The 5410-nt window shown below is 56.4% G+C and overlaps 1 non-coding gene across 1 annotated transcript; it reads left to right on the top strand.

Moving 5' to 3' along the window:
• The first annotated feature begins 4686 nt into the window (after positions 1-4686).
• Positions 4687-4759, top strand: TRNAE-CUC (transfer RNA glutamic acid (anticodon CUC)). The gene has a single exon. It is a non-coding gene; the product is annotated as a tRNA-Glu (tRNA).
• Positions 4760-5410: the final 651 nt, after the last annotated feature.

Here is a 5410-nt window from a genome sequence, read left to right as displayed (position 1 = left end):
AAGAAACTGAGGTGCAAAATTATCCCTACCAGTTTCAGAGAGAGCAATGAAATCTAAACGGTGCTCTAAAGATGCCTCCGCTAGAAACCTACGTTTAGCCAAGTCCTTAAGACCTCTGCTATTCCAGAATATTCCTTTCATAGGTCATCATGGAATTTTTTGGCCTTACGAATTCTAGCACTCCTGCGTACCGCGGATGCAGGGTACACCTTCCGCTTCCACTTACGTTTAGGAATGTTATCACCTGTAGCCCGGTCCTCATAACCGTGCTCTGGTTGAACATGAGCTGCATCATCTACCTGGAGTTCATCCTCATCAGGCTCCGCAGACGGAGGAACAAGATCCGCGCAGAATTTATCAAGCACCCTAACACCCAAGGCCTCAATCTCCGCATCATTCAAAGGTTTTACAGCCGCTAGGTTTCTAATAGACTCCAAGGTCCGTTCCGCTTCCAAATCTAAAAGATCATTAACTGAGTTTTCAATTTCCAAATTATTATTCCCAAGAGACACCCCCACTTGGTTTGCATTATTAATAATCTCATCCTTAGAGAAATGCAGAATAGAATTTGAAACATTAACTGACATACCTGTTGTGCTCTCCACATCACGCAGCTTGGCCGCCCGCATAGCGCACCTCTGCTGCAAATCATCAACCTCCGGAAGGTCCTGGAGATGAGAGCTCGTCCGCCTCCCCTCGGAAGCAGGGTCTCGGATCCCTCCGAACGCGATCACCTCCTCCCGAGTAGCGGCTCCCGGAGTAGGTCTGGGAGAGGGGGACCACGTAGGAGATGTGGAGATGCCTGACGGAGTTGGCACCAGGGCCTCCCGCCCTAGTCCGACCCCCCCAGCCGACGCCGTGGCAGCCGTGCGCTCCACCTGCAGGACCGCCGTCGGTACTAGAGGGTCAGGGGCCACCTGCCCCTGACGCCTGCCTAGCACCTCCGGCGACCCCACCACCAACGAGGCTCCCGCGAGACGGACCTCCAGGGCCTCCTGCCCCAAAGATATGTCGCCCCGGCTGGACACAGGTACCTGCGCCGCCTGCTGTGAAACAGAAGAATGAGAGGGAGTCGTGGCCACCTGCCCAGACGCCCCTCCCCTCCGCGAGGAAACCGAAGACCTAGATCGCCCTGGCGACTCCTGAGGCTCCACCTCTTGAACAACACGGGCACTGAAGCTGGCCGACTGCCGGGGTGACCGCCCAAAGTCCAAGACCGGTAGCGAATGCTCGAACGCATCGTCAGAGTCAACCCGATCACTCCACAGACGAGGAGGCGCCGACGACGGCAGAAAAGATCCAAACCGCAGTGAGTTATGAGGCAAAGACGAAGCCGGGGACTGCTCCATCCCGGCTCCGTTCTCCGGCTCCTGAGCAGCAGGCCCCGATCCATTGGGCTCCTGTGCTGCCTCATCCGCCTGCTCCCTGGGAGCACCTGTATCATCACCCCCATCGTGCATATCCACGTCAGTGCCAGCAGCAACCTCAGCAAACAACTCTGTATCCTCAAACTCAATATCAAGAGGAAACACCTCGCCTCTATAGGTCCAGTTGATGACGTCCGGGACATACTCAATATCCAGAATGCTAACTCGCAGTCGAGCCACCCCCTGAGCTCTAGTGAACGCCATATCCACTTTCTCCGTCTTACCAACCATAATCCCCAAACTAGCCACCACACGCACATCAGAAAGAGCCTCAGACGGTGCCCCCGAGAAACGCAGCCACACCTGAGTAAGAGGCTTCCCCTTAGGCTCAACTTTCTTCCACTCGTGGAACTCCAAAATACCTTTGGTGCCTGGCACCTTACACATCCCAAAGCTCAACAAACGCTGCAAGTCCTCAATCGAAGGAAACTCCACTCTGAATACTCTATCCTCAACGGGTACGAGGTCCCACTGAAAATCACCCGGAGCCAACTCCTGAAGTCTCTGCACAATCTGAGCCTGGGAGACATCTCCCTGTGTCACCTTGACCAAACCAGAAGTAAGGCTCTGTGTATCAGCTGGGATCTCCCTCGCAGCCGCTGACTCGAAGAACATCAGCTCCGCAGAGTACACACCATATACAGTAAGAGCTGGAATATGGTCCCTCAGCAAAGGACAATCCCCTGAAGCATGCGCAGGCTTACCACAGGATTCGCACAGCTGGGCCACACACTCCGCGATGAAGTGCCCCTTCTCTCCGCACCGGTAACAAAGCATTCTCTCTTTCTTCCGAGCGTACTTGGATGCCCTCTCAGAATCAGCCACTTGAACCACCTCAGCCTCCTTCGCAATCCCAGGAACCTCAGCAACCGCAAGTGCATTCACCACCTCCATCGCCTGGGGAGGTAGCTCCTGTGGTGTCTGATCAGTCTCCATCGCCGCCCCGTCAGAGTCAACATGTCTAGGGGGAGGCGGCCGGCGGAACCTTCCGCGGCCTCCACCACGACCACGGTATCCGCGATAACCTCCTCTGTGCCTGTTATCAGGTCCTGAGGCCCCCTCAACGAAGCCTCCAGCCGGCCCCAGGAACGGTCTCTCTGCAGACCCATCACTCTGCCAAGCATAACCCCGACCTCCTCCCGCTGAAGATGAGCCCCGATGCTGGCCTACTCCATACGCATCAAACCCGTCATCACCCCACTTGCCTCGAGGTGCATCAGTCGGTCTCCCACTGGTATTACTCTGATTACTCTGAACCTGATTCTGCCCCGAACGATTCTGCGCCTGACGAACCGCAAGGTGTGGCGGGGGTGCACGCTGACCCCCGGTAGTTGCCGCCACCGGATCAGCAGCGACACCGGAAGCCACCGTGGCCCCCGGCGTCTCGGCCCTCAGAGCAGCCATCCCCGCCGCCGACGCGTTACGAGCCGGCACCACCGGCGGTGCAGGGCGAGGAGCTCCATGGCCAGTATTAACCATACCAGTCGTCATCGACCCAGGAGCCGGCGCCGCCGGCGGCGGAGGGCGAGGGCCTCCCCGGCCGACCCCAGCAGCATGAGATGGCACCGGGGGTCTATGCGCTGCCCGGCCAGCCATCGTTGGCTGCGCCTCAGGAGCCCGAACTCCCGGAGCGCCCAGCTGCTGCCGCGGCTGGAGAGCGCCTCCACGACCTGCAGCACCCGGCGCAAGTGCCGGCGGCTGCTGTCCGGCCGGCGGTGCGCCCCGTCCCGACGCATGGGGCGGCGGCGGTCGAGCCCTTCCAGCCCCCCCCCCCCCCCGCGGTACTCGCAGCAGGAGGGGGTCCCGCTCCACGTCCAGCCATTAGCAGCGGCGGGATCCTCCTCGCCCTGCCCGATCCACACTGCGGGAAACCACGACTCCCCTGGCGATGAACCCTAGCGGCACGTACCGACTGCGCTGGGACGATCGAAGGATCGGACGTGCATGGCAGAAAACACTCAACGGACCGGCCTTGATAGCCATAATGGGCCTCATACCCATTATTGTCCGGCCCATTGGCAACGAGGCCCGAAGGCTCCCGATCCAGCCCGGCCGCACCAAGCAGCTGAGCGAGCGCGGTCGCCCTCGTCGATCGAATCTCGGTCGCCGTGGCCTCCATGGCCGGCGCCGGCGGACGCACATTCCGGGACAACAACCTCCGTCCTTTCTTCCTCTTAACCGTAACCCACGCATCCGGTCGGATCAGATCAAACACAGTGAGCTTCGGCAAACATACCTTGGGTAAAGGTCCCTTCCATGGACGAAGTGCCGACGGCGCCGTCTTTCTATGCACGATCCGGCGAACAATCTCGATCTTCTCTCCATCGTGCAGCCCCTCACGAGCCAGATCGTCTCTGGGAACCACCTTGTCCACCGTGGTCGCTACTTCCTCTTCCGAGTAACCTGAATTAAAGAATTCACAGATTAGGTCCGACGGCGTAGGAGACGGCGGTGACTCCCCCGGCGGCTCCGCTCCATCCTCGTCCGCATCATCATCGTCAGATCCGGCGAGGGCCCAGAAGCGACCGCCCACCCGGCGGGGATCGCCGGCATCGGGCGGTGGCTCCGCCGTCGGGCGCGGAGATCGCCCCGGATCGCCTCCCTGTCGCCTAACGGTCATGTTCTGACTGATAGGTGGCCCTGGAAGAGTTAGCTTGTACGTCCGCTTCTCCGCGAGGCTGTAGAGGCAAGCAACGCTCTCGCCGGCAGATTCAGATGTGTAGAGGAGGCACGGCATCTGGGGGCGCCTGTAGTGCCCAGGGAGGAGCAGCCTGGAGTAGGCGGAGCGCCAGGAGGAGCAGACCGAGCCGGCGCGGACGAGATCGGGGATCTCGAGGGTGGCAAATATGTCCGTCAAGATGTCCTGAGGGAGATCACGCGATGCGCCCTCCATAGTCTTCTTGATCAGTGCAGGATGCTTGCAGAATTTTCTTCAGTGAACTTGGAGTTCTTGGGTAACTTACTTATAGACCACAAACCGAGAACACACCTGATTCGAATACGCGAAGAAGTGGATTGGATTTGGCACTCGGGGATTCTTTTGCGGATGAAGGCGCGGACTTGATTCGAGGAGTCCCACTCGGTTTGCTTCTCAGAATCCTCCTATTTCTCTCAACCAAAGGGAGAGCGGAAGGAAATTATAGAGCACTAACCGGCGGAGGGTCAAACGTAGCAGATGAGGTCACTCGTATACGATTTGAAGATGCCGCAAACATTGTGCTCAGTAACTAGAAGCGAGATTTGCAAATGTTCATCACCGTCCGTCGTAGTCTAGGTGGTTAGGATACTCGGCTCTCACCCGAGAGACCCGGGTTCAAGTCCCGGCGACGGAACATTTTTTGTTCCCACGCCACTTTCAACATATCATACAAGTTCCATTTTCAAATGGCTAATATTCCAAAGGGCTAATATTCCAGTCTCAGTTTTAGCACTTCTAACTTTAACCGTTCACAGTTGGAATATGAATATTTGCACCAACGTATCATACATCCAGTTTTAACTTTAATTGTTAACAATTGGAATATGCATTTTTGCACCAGCATATCATACATTCATTTTTTAACTTTAATAGTAAAACAATTGGAATATGAATATTCCGGGGAAATTGTTGAATACGTGATGTGTGTGAGAGTTTGAGGCCATAACCAAGAACAAATCCCTCGTGAGCTTTAGGAGAAAATCCAGTTCTACGGTGCTTGTCAAGAACAAACCGTTTGGACGCGAAAACTCTAAAATATTCAACTTGGGGCTTTCTACTACGAAGTTCATATACCACCTTCTTGAGGAGCTCGTGGAGGTATAGTTGATTGATGGCGGTGCGCATGGTGTTGATGGCATCGGCCAAAAGCATATGTGCGCATTATACTCGTCGAGCATAGTGTACCATCACGGTCAATGTTTCATTTTCCTCTCCATAACTCCATTTTGTCGAGGGGTACAGGCGGTGGAAAGCTTGTGGTTGATCCCTTTTTCATCGAGGAAGA

The sequence above is a fragment of the Triticum aestivum genome, chromosome 2B (genome assembly GCF_018294505.1).
Source record: "Triticum aestivum cultivar Chinese Spring chromosome 2B, IWGSC CS RefSeq v2.1, whole genome shotgun sequence".
Classification (NCBI taxonomy): Eukaryota; Viridiplantae; Streptophyta; class Magnoliopsida; order Poales; family Poaceae; genus Triticum; species Triticum aestivum.
Note: the sequence above shows the minus strand (reverse complement) of the source record. Positions and strands in the feature narration are given on the sequence as shown.